We start from the raw sequence: 16,790 nt of genomic DNA on the forward strand, positions 1-16,790 counted from the left end.
AGGAAACACAGAGAGTTCCAATAAATATGAATCCCAAAAGACCCAAACCCAGGCACATCATAATTAAAATGGCAAACATTAAAGGCAAAGAAAGAATCTTACCTACCAGCTGCAAGAGAGAGTCAGAAAGTTACCTTCAAGGTAGCTGCCGTTAGACTGTCACCTGACTTCTCAATAAAAACACTTCATGCCAGAAAAGAATGGCATGAAGTATACAAGGTAATGAAAACCAAGGGACTGAACCCAAGACTATTCTATCCAGCAAGGCTATCATTCAAAATCAAAGATGAAATTAGGATTTTTGCAGACATAAAAAGGCTGAAAGAATTTATTATTACAAACAAGCACTGCAAGAAATGCTAAAGGGACTGCTGTAATGAGAAGAAATAGAAAGAGAACACAGGCATCAAGAATAAAAATGGCAATAAGTAAGTACCTATCAAATAATAACCCATAAATGTAAATATTAATGGCACATGCCTGGGTTGGGGCTCAATCCCTATTAGGGGGCATGCAGGAGGCAGCTGATCAGTGGTTCTCTCTCATCATTGATGTTTTTATCTCTCTCTCCCTCTCTCAGCAGTCAACAAAAATATATTTTAGCCGAAACCGGTTTGGCTCAGTGGATAGAACATCGGCCTGCAGACTGAAAGATCCTGGATTCGATTCCAGTCAAGGGCATGTACCTTGGTTGCAGGCACATCCCCAGTAGGGGGCGTGCAAGAGGCAGCTCATCAATGACTCTCTCTCATCGGTGTTTCTAACTCTCTACTCTGTATCTCTCTCCCTTCCTCTCTGTAAAAAATCAATAAAATATATTAAAAAAAAAAATATATATATATATATATATATATATATATATATATATATATATATATATATAAATGTCTTTAAAAAAGTAAATGGCTTAAATGCTCCAATGAAAAGACACAGGGTAAATGAATGGATTTAAGCATGGCCCATATATATGCTGCCTACAAGGGAATCACCTTAGCAAAAGGACTCACACAGAATGGAAATTAAGAGATGGAAAAAAATTTCCAGGCAAATGGAAAAAAAAAAAAAAGCTAGCGTAGCAATAGTCACATCTGACAAAATAGACTTCCAAAAGAAGTCCATAACAAGAGATAATGAAGGTCATGTCATAATACTAAAGGAATCAAAACAATAAGAGGATATAACTCTGGTAAACATATATGCACCCAATACAGGAGCATCTAAATATATATATATTTTTAAAAACTTCTGGAGGATTTTAATGAAGAGATCAACAGAAATACAATCATAGTAGGGGAGTTTAACACCCCACTGACATCACTGGATAGATCTTCTATACATAAATTCAACAAGGAAATAGCCATCCTAATGACACACTAGATCAGATGGAATTAATTGACATCTTTAGAACATTTCACCTCAAAGCTACAGAATATATATTTTTCTCAAGTTCACATGGGACATTTTCAAAGATAGGCAACATGATAGGACACAAACTAAGTCTCTACAAGTTCAAGAAGACTTAAATCATATCAAGCATCTTCTCAGATCACAATGGCATAAAATTAGAAATCAACTATAATAAAAACATTCAAACACATGGAAGCAAAATAGCATGTTATTAAATAATGAATGGGTTACCAATAAGATCAAAGAAGAAATAAAAAACACCCTGGAAGCAAATGAAAATGAACACTGAACAAACCAAAATCTATGCAACACAGGAAAAACAGTCCTGAGATGGAAGTTTACTGCATTACAGGCTTACCTAAAAAAAAAAAAAAAAAAAAAAAAAAATCCCAAAAACGTTTAATAAATTATCTAATCCTACAACTTAAAGAACTAGAAAGGGATCAACTAGAAAAGCCCAGAGTAAGTAGAAGTAAGGAAATAATAAAGATCAGAGTAGAAGTAAATATATATATATATATATATATATATATATATATATGTATATATATATGTATACACACACACACACACACACACACATATATATATATATATATATATATATATATATAGAGAGAGAGAGAGAGAGAGAGAGAGAGAGAGAGAGAGAGAGAGCTGGTTCTTTGGTTCTTTGAAAAGATAAACAAGATTGATTTATTTACTTCCTTGGTTAGTTAATTCCAAAGTATCTTTTTTTGTTGTTGTTGCAATAGTAAAAAGGATTGTTTTTTATTTTCTCTGAGCGTTCATTATTGGTGTATAAAAATGTCATAGATTTCTGGGTATAAATTTTGTATCTTGCAACATTGCCGAATTCATTTATTAAATCAAGTAGTTTTATTGATGGAGTCATTAGGGTTTTCTATGTACAATACTATGTCATCTGAGAAAATATGAGAGTTTAATTTCCTCCTTTCCAATTTAGATGTCTTTTATTTTTTATTTATTTATTTTTAAAATATATTTTATTGATTTTTACAGAGAGGAAGGGAGAGGGACAGAGAGCCAGAAACATCGATTAGAGAAAATATCGATCAGCTACCTCCTGAACACCCCCCACAGGGGATGTGCCCGCAGCCAAGGCACATGCCCTTGACTGGAATCGAACCTGAGACCCTTCAGTCCACAGGCTGACACTCCATCCACTAAGCCAAACTAATTTCAGTGAGGATGTCTTTCATTTTTTCTACTTATCTTATCACCATGGCTAGGACTTCCAGTACTATGTTGAACAAGAATGATGATAGTGGGCAGACTCATCAAGACATAAAGAGAGAGGACCCAAATCAATAAAATCAGAAATGAAAGAAACCAAGATGGTGACATAAGGTAAACTGCTGCCTAGCAAAACAATTTCAAAACTGCAACTGGAAGACAGAGTGGACACCGTCCAGAACCACCGGAAAGCTGGCTGAGTGGAAATTCTACAACTAGAAGGAAAGATAAAAGGACACTGTAACCCCAAGGAACTGTGGAGGACAGGTGCAAAGGCCCACGCACGCGTGTGGGGAGGGTGGGTGGCTGAATATGTGGCTGGCAGACCCACGCTGCCCGGAGACTCACAGCACTGCCCAGAGACTCACTGTGCTGAAGACCAGCAGCAAATGCGCATGGCTAGCTTCTTCAATCAAGAGGGAAACAAAACTTCCTGACTCCACTGAACTCCAGTTCCAGGTGAGACTTTTGGGTACCCAAACTCATTCGGGAAGAAACTGGACTGTCTGGCAGTGGGCGAAACTCAGGGCAGCCTTCTCTCAGAGGTGGGTGCAGCCATGGTGGGGCTTCCAGGAAACCAAGGCTGTCTGCTCAGCCTTGAGATTCCACCCCATCCAAGCGGAGCACAGAGGCTCTCCCAGAGGAGACACTGCTGATCCTCACAGCCAATTGGCATGGAGGTCAACTTCCCCCAGTGATAACAACAATCAAGGCTTAACTACAACAAGACTGCACATACAGCGCACAAAGGGGTGCGCCAAGAGTGTCCACCTCAGGTAACTGGGGAGGCTGAGCCACTGGACACTATAGGACACCTTAGCACACAAAGCCACTTCATCAACTCAGAGAAGCAGCCAAAATGTAGAGACAAAGAGGCAGGCCACAAATGGAGGAAATGGATGAAAGCAAAAGACTGGATATAGAGTTCAAAACCACAGTTATAAGGTTTTTCAAGAATTTCCTAGAAAAAGCCAATAAGTTTAATGAGAACTCTGAAGATATGAAAAAGGATCAACTAAAAATTAAGCATACACTTACTGAAATAAAAAATATTATACAGAGACCTAAAAGCAGACTAGAGTATCGCAAGAATCAAGTCAAAGATTTGGAATGTCAAGAAGCAAAAAAACATTTCTCCGCTGAAACTGGTTTGGCTCAATGGATAGAGCGTCGGCTTGGGGACTGAAAGGTCCCGGGTTCGATTCCGGTCAAGGGCATGTACCTTGGTTGCTGGCATATTCCCAGTTGGGGGTGTGCAAGAGGCAGCTGATCGATGACTCTCTCTCATCAATGTTTCTAACTCTCTATCCCTCTCTCTTCCTCTCTGTACAAAATCAATAAAATATATTAAAACAACAACAACAACAACAACAACAACAAACACTCCTCCGGAAAAGCAAAAAGAAAAAAGAATCCAAAAAGTTGAAGATAGTGTAAGAAGCCTCTGGGACCAACATCTGAATTATGGGGGTCCCAGAAGAAGAGACAGAGAAAAATACTGAAAACCTATTTGAAGAAATAGTGACAGAAAACTTCCCCCACCCGGTGAAAGAATTAGACTTACAAGTCCAGGAAGCGCACAGAACCCCAAATAAAAGGAATCCAAAGATTACCACACCAAGACACATCATAATTAAAATGCCAAGAGCAAAGGACAAAGAGAAAATATTAAAAACAGCAAGAGAAAAACAGTTACTTATCTACAGGAGAGCACCCATACAATTGTCAGCTGATTTATCAACAGAAATAGGCCAGATAGGAATGGCAAGAAATATTCAAAGTGATGAACAGCAAGAAACTACAACCAAGATTACTCTACCCAGCAGAGCTATCATTTAGAATTGAAGGTCAGATAAAGAGCTTCACAGACAAGAAAAAGCTAAAGGAATTCATCACCACCAAACCAGAATTATATGAAATGCTGAAAGTTATTTTTTGAGAAGAGGAAGAAGAAGAAAAAGATAAAGATAAAATTAGGAACACAAATAATCTATCAATAAGTGAATCTAAAAACTAAGGGAATAAAAAATCTGATGAACAGTATTAACTGGTGAATATAATAGAATCAGGGGCATAGAAAGGGGTGCGGGAAGACACTGGAAAAAAAGTATATACCTATGGGATGAGGACAGTGGGGGCAGGAAGGTAAGGACAGAGGGTGGAGTAGGAACCTGGTGGATGGGAGCTACAGGGGGAAAAAAAGAGAAACAATTGTAATAATCTGAACAATAAAGATTTATTACATTTTAAAAAGTCATAAATGAAAGAGGTGAAGTAGCAACTGACCTCATAGAAATACAAAGGATTGTAAAAAATATTATAAATGACTTTATTCCAACAAACTGGACAACCTGGATGAAATGAACATATTCTTAGAAATATACAATCTTCCCAAACTCAATTAGGAAGACTCAAAAACCAGAATAGGCCAATAACTACTGATAGAATTGAAGCAGTAATTTAAAAAACCTTCCAGCAAACAAAAGCCCTAGTCCAGAAGGCTTCATAGGGGAGTTTTACAAAACATTCAAAGAAAAACTAACATTTGTCCTCCTCAAACTATTCAAAAAAATTCAAGAGGAAGAAACACTTCCAAGTTCTTTTTATGAGGCCAGCATTATCCTAATTCCCAAACCAGATAATGATGCTACAAAGAAAGAAAATTACAGGCCAATATCCCTGATGAACATAGATTCTAAAATCCTCAACAAAATATTAGCAAATTAGATCCAGCAATAAATTATTTTTTTGGGGGGAGAGAATCCAAGATGGCTGCTCGGGTAGGCAACTAGCCGCAGCCGCACACAACAATTTTAATAAAATACAACTAAAATATAAAATGGACATTACCCAGAACTACAGGAAAGTCGACTGACTGGAAATCCTACAACAAGAAGCAAGGAGAAAACCAGAAGGAAGCACGGAGGAGCTGTAAAAGCCTAAGGTACGGAGACACGCGGCGCGCGCGGAGAGGACGGAGCCGGAGAGGAGGGAGGCCGAGTGCCTGGCGGGCGTTCCCAAGCGGGAAGGAGAGAAAACTCCAACTGTGCTGGGCCCCTGACTGCTCTGAACCCCCGTTCTGGGCCAGACCCCGGGGACTCAGGCTCAGCCATAGGGAGCTGGGCTGTAAGTCGGAACCCCGGGGTAGCGGAGAAAGGAGGTCCCAGAGGCGCGCACACTGCCCCCAGAGAAGGGACGGTTCGCTGTGCCGCGGGATTGCCCTGACGGGAAGGAGACTGGGGCTCCAGACTGCTGTGAACGCCACCTCCAACTCCACTTCCAACTGAACTGAACCCCAATACCGGGCTCATTGGGGGAGAGCATAGACTGTTTGGCAGCAGGCGAAAATCGAGGGCACCTTTCTCTCAGAGGCGCCGGCAGCGAGCACTGAAGGACCCGCATAGGGCGGGGCTGACGGAAGCCAAAGCTGCAGGCTCCACCCTGAAATCCCGTCCCATCTGTAACTGCGAAATGCGACAACAAAATAGATCACAAACGAAAGAAATGGAGGACAAAAAGCGTCTGGATATAGAGTTCAAATCTACGCTTATAAGGTTTTTCAAGAATTTCCTAGAAAAGATGGATAAGGCCTATGAGGATATGAAAAGAGACCATCAAGAAATGATAAGGGAACAACAAGAAATAAAGAATACATTGTCTGAAATAAAAAATATTCTACAGAGTCCTAAAAACAGAAGGGAAGATCGCAAGAATCAAGTCAAAGATTTGGAACATAAAGAGCCAGAAGACACTCCTCCACAGAAGCTAGAAGGCAAGAGAATCCAGAAAATTGAAGATAATGTAAGAAACCTCTGGGACAACTTCAAGCGAACCAACATCAGAATTATGGGGGTTCCAGAAGATGAGAGAGAGCAAGATATCGAAAACATACTGAAAGAAATAGTGACAGAAAACTTCCCCCACCTGGTGAAAGAATTTGACTTACAAGTCCAGGAAGTGCACAGAACTCCAAACAAAAGGAATCCAAAGAGGACCACACCGAGACACATCATTATTAAAATTCCAAGAGCAAAAGATAAAGAGAGAATATTAAAAGAAGCAAGAGCAAAGAAGGTAATAACTTATAAAGGAGCACCTATACGATTGTCAGCTGACTTCTCAACAGAAACCATGCAGGCCAGAAGGGAATGGCAAGAAATATACAAGGTGATGAATAGCAAGAACCTACAGCCAAAAATAAGCTACCCAGCGAAGCTATCACTCAGAATCGAAGGCCAGATAAAGAGCTTCACTAATAAAAAAAAGCTAAAGGAGTTCATCACCACCAAACCAGAATTATATGAATTGCTGAAGGGGGTTCTTTCAGAAGAGAAAGTAAACAAAGATAAAAATTATGAACAACAAATACGTAATTATCAACAAGTGAATCTAAAAACCAAGGAAATTAAAAAAATCTGATGAACAATATTAACTGTTGAATATAATAGAATCAGAGGTATGGAAGGGGAGTGAACTGACGATTCTTGGGGAAAAGGGGAGAGGGGGGCATGGGAAGAGACTGAACATAAACTGTGCACCTATGGATGAGGACAATGGGGAGAGGGGAAAGGGCAGAGGGTGGGGTGGGAACCTGGTGGAGGAGAGCAATGGTGGTGGTGGGGGGGGAAGGAACATTTGTAATAATATGAAAAATAAAAACTTATTAAAAAAAATTATTTTTTTAATAATCTTTATTGTTCATATTATTACAAATGTTCCTAATTTTTCCCCCCTCCATTGCTCCCCTCCACCCCACCCTCTTCCCTTTTTCCACCCACCATTGTCCTCATCCATAGGTGCACAGTTTATGTTCAGTCTCTTCCCACACCCCCCTCTCCCCTTTTCCCCGAGAATCGTTAGTTCACTCCCCTTCCATACCTCTGATCCTATTGTATTATATTCACCAGTTAATATTGTTCATCATATGTTTTTTTAATTCCCTTGGTTTTTAGATTCACTTGTTGATAGTTACATATTTGTTGTTCATAATTTTTATCTTTATTTTCTTCCTCTTCCTAAGGAACCCCCTTCAGCAATTCATATAATTCTGGTTTGGTGGTGATGAACTCCTTTAGCTTTTTTTTTTTTTTATTTGTGAAGCTCTTTATTTGGCCTTCGATTCTGAGTGATAGCTTTGCTGGATAGATTATTTTTGGCTGTAGGTTCTTGCTATTCATCACCTTGAATATTTCTTGCCATTCCCGTCTGGCCTGCATGGTTTCTGTTGATAAATCAGCTGACAATTGTATAGGTGCTCCTTTATAGGTAACTACCTGCTTTGCTCTTGCTGCTTTTAATATTCTCTCTTTGTCCTTTGCTCTTGGAATTTTAATTATAATGTGTCTTGGTGTGGTCTTCTTTGGATTCCTTTTGTTTGGGGTTCTATGTGCTTCCTGGACTTGTAAGTTTAATTCTTTCACCAGGTGGGGGAAATTTTCTGTCACTATTTCTTTCTGTATGTTTTTGATATATTGCTCTCTCTCTTCTTCTGGGACCCCCATAATTCTGATATTGGTTGGCTTGAAGTTGTCTCAGAGGTTTCTTGCACTATCTTCAACTTTCTGGATTCTCTTGTCTTCTTGCTTCTGCGGAGGAGTGTCTTCTGGCTCTTTGTGTTCCAAATCTTTGACTTGATTCTTGTGATCTTCCATTCTGTTTTTAGGACTCTGTATAATATTTTTTATTTCAGACAATGTATTCTTTATTTCTTGTAGATCCCTTATTATTTCTTGTTGATCCCTTATTATTTCCTGTTGATCCCTTATTATTTCTAGTTGATCCTTTTTCATATCCTCATAGGTCTCGTTTATTTTATCGGCCTTTTCTAGGAAATTCTTGAAAAACCTTATAAGTTTTCGCAGCTTCCCTGAGTCGGTAGCCTTAAAAGTCTCTGTGTTCAGCTTGGATGGGGCAGAGTTTCAAGGTGGAGCCTACAGCCTTGGCTTCCGTCAGCCCCACCCTATGAGGCTCCTCAGTCTCAGTATTCCTTAGAGTCCTTCAGTACTCACTACAAGCACCTCTGAGAGAAAGGTGCCCTTGAGTTTCACCTGCTACCAAACAGTCTAGGCTCTCCCCCAATGAGCCCGGAACTGGGGTTCAGTTCAGTTGGAAGTGGAGCTGTAAGTGGAGTTCAGAGCAGTCTGGAGCTTTTGTCTCCTTCCCGCTAAGGCAATCAGTGGCACAGTCAACCGTCTGTTCTCTGTGCGCAATGTGCATGCCTCCGGGACTTCCTTTCGCCGCTCCCCTGGGTTTCCACCTTACAGCCCAGGCTCCGTCTGTATGAGCCTGGGTCCCCGGGGTCTGGCCTAGAACTGGGGTTCAGTGCTGTCGGATCTGGGGTTCAGCACAGTCCGGAGCTTTTATCTCCTTCCGGGTAGGGAACGCCAGCCAGGCACTCAGCCGCCCCTCCTCTCTGGCTCTGTCCTCTTGGCGGCGCAGGCTTTTACAGCTACTCGTCTTTTCCTTCTGGTTTTCTCTTTCCTTCTCGTTGTAGAATTTCCAGTCAGTCGACTTTCCTGTAGTTCTGGGTAATGTCCATTTTGTATTTTAGTTGTATTTTATTTAAATTGTTGTGTGCAGCTGCAGTTAGGTGTTTACCTGGGCAGCCATCTTGGATCCTCCGGATCCAGCAATAAATTAAAAAGATCATACACCATGACTAAGTGGGATTTATTCCAGGAATGCAAGGCTGGTACAATATTTGCAAATTAATAAATGTGATACATCACATAAACAAATTGAGAGACAAAAATCACATGATCATATCAATTGTTACAGAAATATAATTCCATAAAATCTAACACCCATTTTTTACAAAAACTCTCAGCAAAGTGGGAATAGAGGGAACATACCTCAATAGAATAAAAGCTATATGACAAACCTATAGCCAACATCATACTTAATGGGCAAAAACTAAAACCATTTTCCCCAAGTGCAGGAACAAGACAGGGATGCCCACTTTCACCACTCTTGTTCAACATAGTACTGGGAGTCCTAGCCATAGTGATCAGACAAGAGAAAAAAAAGTCATCCATAAAAAAACTACTTGATTTAATAAATGAATCCGGCAATTTAGCAGTATACAAAATTAACACCCAGAAAATTATGGCATTTTTATACACCAATAAAGAACTCTTAGAGAAAATAAAAAACAATCCTTTTTACTATATTTTTTAAAAATATGTATTTTATTGATTTTTTTTTTACAGAGAGGAAGAGAGAGGGATAGAGAGCTAGAAACATCAATGAGAGAAAAACATCAATCAGCTGCCTCCTGCACACCCCCTATTGGGGATGTGCCTACAACCAAGGTATATGTCCCCAGCTGGAATCGAATCTGGGACCCTTCAGTCTGCAGGCCAACACTCTATCCACTGAGCCAAACCAGTTAGGGCTCCTTTTTACTATTGCAACAACAACAAAAAAGAAACTTAGAGATAAACTTATCCAAGGAACTAAAAGACCTGAACTTGGAAAACTACAGGATTGTTGAAAATAGAGATAGAGGAAGATATAAACAAGTAGAAGAAAATACTGTATTAGAATCAACATCATTAAAATGTATATACTACCCAAAACAATCCACAGATTCAGTGCAATCCCTATTAACATACCAATATCATATTTCACAGATCTAACACTCCAAAAATTTATATGAAACCAAAAAGACCCCAAATATCCACAGCAATCTTGAGAAAGAAGAACAAAGTTGGAGGAATCACAATACCAGATATCAAGTTATACTACAAAGTCAATGTACTAAAAACAGCCTAGCACTGCTTAGCCGGTGTAGCTCAGTGGTTGAGCATTGATCTATGAACCAGGAGATCATGATTCAATTCCCAGTCAGGGCACATGCGTGGGTTGTGGGCTCAATGCCCAGTTTAGTGCATGCAGGAGGCAGTCAATCATCTCTCTCATTACTGAATCTCTCTCTCCCTCACTCTTTCTCTATTAAATCAATCAAAAAATATTTTTAAAAAGCCTAGTATTGGCAAAAGAACAAGCATCTAGATCAATGGAACAGAATAGAGAACCCAGAAATTGACTCAAGCCATTATACTCAATATTTGACAAAGGAGACAAGAGCATGCAATGGAATAAAGACAGACTTCAACAAATGGTGCTGGGAAAATTGGACTGACACATGCAAAAAAAAAAAATGAAACTAGACCACCAATTTACACCACACACACAGACACACACACACACACACACACACACACACACAAAACCCTCAAAATGGATAAAAGACTTACATGTAAGTTTTTAAACAATCAAAATCCTAGAAGAAACCATAGGCACCAAAATCTCAAACATCTCTCATAGCAATATGTTTATCAATACATTTATTAGGATAAAGGAAACTAAAGAGAAAATATATAAGTAGGACTATATCAAAATAAAGATCTTCTGCACAGCAAAAGAAACCATCAACAAAATGAAAAGACAACCCACTGCATGGTTTGTCAATGATTCATCCTATACAGGGTTAATTTCCAAAATATATATGGAACTCATGCAATTTAACAAAGGGAAGATAATCCAATTAAAAAATGGGCAAAGGACCTAAATTGATTCTGTATGTCCACTGTGGATTATTATAAAAGGCTAAGAGACATATGAAAAAATGCTCAAAGTCATTAATCATCAGTGAGATGCAAATTAAAACAAGTATGAAGTATCACTTAATACATACCTGTCAGAATGGCTATCATCAACAAATCAACAAATGGCCAAGTGTTGGCGAGGATATGGAGAGAAGGGAAACCTAGTACACTGCTGGTGGGAATGAAAACTGGTACAGCCAATATGGAAAGCAGTATGGACTTTCCTCAAAAAATAAAAACTGGAAATCCAATTTGACCCTGTGACTCCACTTCTAGGAATATGTCCTAAGAATCCTAAAACACCAACCATAAAGAATACATGCACCCCTGTGTTTATAGCAGTGCGATTTACAATAGCTAAGATTTAAAAACAGCCCAAGGTCCCATTAGCAGATGAGTGGATTAAAAAGGTGTAATACAGGAGCTCCAGTGGTGCAATCGGTTAGTGCATGGTACTTATAAAAAGGTGTAGTACATTTACACAATGAAATACTACACAGCTCTAAAAAAGTTATGCCAAGACCGGTTTGGCTCAATGGATAGAGCGTCGGCTTGGGGACTGAAGGGTCCCAGGTTCGATTCCGGTCAAGGGCATGTACTACCTTGGTTGCGGGCATATCCCCAGTAGGGGGTGTGCAAGAGGCAGCTGATCGATGACTCTCTCTCATCGATGTTTCTAACTCTCTATCTCTCTCCCTTCCTCTCTGTACAAAATCAATATAAAAATATTTAAAAAAATAATAATAAATAAAAAATAAAAAAGTAAGAACTCTTACATTTGCCACAGCACAGATGGACCTGAAGAGTATTATGCTAAGCAAAATAAGCCAGTCAGAGAAAGATAAGTATCATATGATTGCCGGGAGCCACTTCCAGCATGTCATAATTACAAGACTTTTATCAAAAGGTTGATAAAACTTGGGGGCTCAACAAGGGCTAAGTCACATATGTAATTACCTGTTGGAACAGCTGAAAAGGCACTTCCCCCAAACCTGAATAAAATGATTGTTTACTTCCAGATAGCTCAGGGCTTCTTAATCTACATGTTATTGCCTCCTGTTGGCCAAACACCTGAACAGCTGTAGGCTATTCCCCAATCTGACAAGGCCTCTGTTAACCCTAACCTTTGAAACCCTACCCTTCGAAGTGTATGTCTCCACCTTGCCTTAGGAAAAACCGTGTTAATAAAATGTCCTGAGATGAGGAAAATCTTTAGCTCCTTTAGCTAAAGCTCCCCTAACTCCCAATGCCTTTCAAAACTATATTTCGGCTCTTCAGGCCCGGAGCGGCCGGGACCGGAGCAACCGGGCCCAGAGCAGCCGGGTCTGTTGCGGCCAGGCCTGTAGCAGCAACAGCCAAGTCCAGAGCAACTAGGTCGGGAGCGGCAGTGACCAGACACGGAGCAGCTGGTTGTGGAACGAACCAGAGCAACAGAGGCCAGGCCCGGAGCAGCCAGGCCCAAAACAGCTCGCTCCTCGCCTGTACCTGCCCACGGCTGCCTCTCAGACATGGCTGGAAACTTTTGCGGGAACTTGAGGGTCTGCTGAATCAAGTGATGAAAGCTTAGATCTGAATGTGTTGAGTTAGTATAGCGCTGGGGTGTTGATCTGTGAGTGCCTTGGGTGGGGCCTGGATGAGGCTGGTTGACCTATTTGAAAATATCTTTTGTGTGAAGTGTATCATTGGGAATGTGGAGGTATTATTGATATGAGAAAATGCTAAGTAACAGATTTACTATCTGAAAAGGGATTTACTATCGGGGAAAGGGAGGGAGGAAGAGACTGAACATAAACTGTGCACCTATGGATGAGGACAATGGGGGATGGGGAGGGGGCAGAGGGTGGGGTGGGAACCTGGTGGAGGGGGGAAGAAATGAGGAACCTTTGTAATAATATGAACAATAAAGATTGATTTAAAAAAAAAATAAATAAAATAAAAAAGAAAAATTCTGATACATGTACAAATAATAACTGTCTTATTATGTATTCTGTCAAGAATATGAAATTGGATATAAATATTTGTTATTTCACATAATTGCATTATTAAACAAATAAAATAAAGTTACAATGAAATAATTTAAAAAAAAAAAAAAAAAAACAAAACAAAAAAAAAAACTATATTTCGGCTCTGGGCTCTTTCTTAATCTACTCACAGCCTTTTTCCAGATTGCTGAACCCTTTGTAATGCTGGGACAAGAACCCCAGCACATGATCTAACTCATATGTGGAATCTAATGATCAAAATAAACTGATGAATAAAATAGATCCAGAGACATAGAAGCATGGGGGAGAGTGTGGGTAGTTGGAAAAAGATTAACTAAAGAACTTGTATGCATATATGCATAACCCAAGGACACAGACAAATGAAGGCCTGGGGTGGGGGACAGGAGTGGGTTAGAAGGGGTCATATGTAATACTTTCAGTAATAAAGATTAAAGAAATAAATTCTAAGTCTAAGCTGAAGAACACATTCTTTTCCAGAGAAGATTTGGAAAGAAAGGGTAACTTCAGATGTTGACCTTGTTTTATAAACATTCTAATATGAAAACACACACACACTGAATGTTTTTAAGAGGAATACTACCACACTGAATGTAGTATAAGGACAATGCTCTGAAAGAATGGGTTGAGAAAAGTAAATTTTGGATGAAAGGTCAATGAAGTGAAGAGAGAAGGATTAGGGTGGTAGAACGGATGCCAAGTCAAGAGTCAGCTGGAACATAACTTAAAAAAAAAGTTTTTATTGATTTTAGAGAGAGAGGATGGGAGAAGGAGAGATAGGAATATCAATGAGAAACATTGATTGGCTACCTCCTGCACACCCCCTAATGGGGATTAATATTGCAAGCCAAACATGTGCCCTGATTGGGAATAGATCCAATGACCTCTTGGTGCATGGGTTGATGATCAACCAATTGAACCACACCAACTAGGAGGGACAGAAGGTTGTTGTCTCACCCAATGGGGTGAATTTGTTCAAAGACAAATCTATTTAGAAAAATGGTTCTAGGTGGTGAGCTACAGGGACCAGAGCAGACCAAGGCTTTTGAGCTCTTCAGATAGCACCACTTTTCACCCTCCATGTAAAACACTCTATCTCCTGTGGCTCCTCAGCCTCCTGTGACCGATGTCACTTGGTCACTGGTGCCGACAGAATCCTGGCCAAGGTTCCCTACTCCTTTCCCTCCACGCAGCCATGCAGAGCAAGCCTATCTTCTTCTGGGCTTTGATTATGGTCTAGTTGCTTATGATTCCCAAGTTTGTTCAGTTCAGGCTGTCTGCGGAACCTCACACCTTAATTTGAACTGCCTCTGGTCATTCCCACACCACTGGTTCAGCCATGCACTGGTACATCCAACCCTCCCCTCTTCCAACTCACACCTGCCCTTTCAGACCTGCTGCTCCTCCTCCTGGTTCCTTGTCTCTGAGAACAGCACAGTAGCCATTCAGTTATCCAGGTCAAATCTACATATCATCATTGACTTATCCTTTCTTCTTTCTATTCCTATCCCCCCCCCCCCCCCCCACACACACAAACACTAGTCAGTCATCTAGTTCATCCTTCCTAAAGTCAGTACTTATCAAGGGTATATGATTCATTGCTGGACTGTGAAAAGTACAAAAACCAAACTGAGATAAATGTTTGGGAAATTTTATTGCAACATGAGTAATATCATATTTTAAAATCCTAGATAATAAAGAGGTAATATGCAAATTAACCCTCAAGCCCTTGCATAAGATGGCCACCCCCATGTGGTCAAATATGGCTGCCACAAGATGGCCAGCAGGGGAGGGCAGTTTTGGGGGACCAGGCCTGCGGTGGACAGGGAGCCCAAACCGGTTTGCAATAAAGACTCTTTGTTATTGCATCGGATTCGACTGGCTCCCTGGTGGTCATTTGGAGACCCTGGAATCTGGGCATAACAACCATCATCTCTCCCTTCCTCTAATAAGCAGAGCAAGGAGAGCTCTCCAGGTATGAGTCCCTTACACAAGCAGTGCCAGGAAATATCTGCTTCCGGACTTAGATGTCCAACGAGGGAGCCACCTCCTCTTGCCTGCTACCTTCCTACTCAAAGCAGCAGAAGAGAGATGAAACCTTTTCCTGCTGATTGTTCTGACCTATTCCTCAACTGTTCATTTGCCTGCCGATTCCGAGCTTGATACAGTCAGACAACACAAAAACTTACCTGTTTTCAGTAAGAACCGTCTGACTTTTCTGGATGCCAAGATATAGGCCAGATTACTGCTGAATCCTTATTTTGTTTGTGGCCCTGCCTCTTCACACCCACAGCCCTTTCACCTTCAAACAGGTTGGGTTTTGAATGAAACCCCCAGAAGAGCTGTAGTCAGCCCTGTCTCTCCAGGTGGCTGTTGACTTGGTTGTTGGTATGACTGGAACAAAAATTATGGCTGAGATTTGCTCAAGGGAGTGTGTGTGTAGCCTGAGGGGGTGGTGGTGATGATTGGAGACTCACCACCCACTCAGAGACCTGGAGGTCAGGGAGGAGAACAAAACAACAGAAAAATCAATGCAATGCAAACACTGCCAGATATTTAGTGCCAGAGGCTAATCTCTGCTTCTCAGACTCAAGCACTTTTCTAACTGTAGGCGTGTGACTCCCGCAATAAAGGCGTCAGGCTCCAGTAGTTTCAAGGCACTCTTGGGACACTGTTTTTTTGTTAGTTTGACATGGATTTCTCAGGGGTCTGTGCTCAGCAGTGGGAGGGCTGCAAGAAGAAAGTTACATCTGAGCTGTGAGCACAGCTCTGCATTTCAGCTCTAAGCTAGAGAGGTGAAATTGAAACCCAGCTTCTCTTTAGAAACGAATTGTCCAATTTGGGGTAAGGGATAAGGCAGTACGGGGAGAATAAACCTGTTAAGCCATGTTGTATAGTACAGGACCTGTTGCCTGGCCAAGGATTTGGGAGAAAAATGGTGTCAGAAACCCAGGTTCAAATTCCAGCTCCCAAGTTAATAATAATGACCTCACTTTAGGCAAGCTTCTTAATTTAGTGTTTTTCTACATCACAAGGGGATTGACAACTCAGCAGAGTAGAGTGGCTCATAAGCTTTGGGGTAAGACTGCTTTTGAGCTGATTTGAATTCGTTTACAATTTACAATCTGTGCACCAAACAAGTTACTTCTCTTTGCCTGCTTCCTTATATGTGAAATGAGATTTATACTTGGATGTAGAGCATTTAGTACAGTACCCACACATAAAAGGTGTTCTAATTTCCCCCCTCCATTTCCTATGGGCAATGTGAAGCTACTATGGGATGGAGATCAGGGAATTAGAGGGCACAGTTCAGGTTTATGGCAGTAAAGTGGTTTGGACAGGCCAGGGTTATTACAATAATCCAAGCAAGACATAAAACTGAGAACCTGTGTGCAGGAGGGAAGCAATAAGATTTCTGTGAAGAATCAATAGGGCCTGGCATCTGGTTGAACATGCCAAGGACAATTACCAGGTATGAGACATGGATCAGCTGGAGCACTGGTATTGGTATTGGGTG

The 16,790-nt window shown here is 40.6% G+C and overlaps 1 protein-coding gene across 4 annotated transcripts in view; it reads right to left on the reverse strand.

The window, feature by feature from the left end:
• SLC25A18 (solute carrier family 25 member 18) overlaps positions 1-15,703 on the reverse strand; it is a 44,040-nt gene extending 28,337 nt beyond the window's left edge. For 2 of the 4 annotated variants that reach the window (XM_084878617.1, XM_084878618.1), the window contains exon 1: positions 15,463-15,688. The gene's annotated coding sequence lies outside the window, so the exon portion shown is untranslated. Of the gene's footprint in view, positions 1-15,462 lie in introns of all 4 variants that reach the window. The other 2 variants (XM_084878615.1, XM_084878616.1) reach the window with 2 other exon arrangements.
• Positions 15,704-16,790: the final 1,087 nt, after the last annotated feature.

The sequence above is a fragment of the Pipistrellus hanaki genome, assembly GCF_964339955.1.
Source record: "Pipistrellus hanaki genome assembly, chromosome: 3".
NCBI lineage: Eukaryota > Metazoa > Chordata > Mammalia > Chiroptera > Vespertilionidae > Pipistrellus > Pipistrellus hanaki.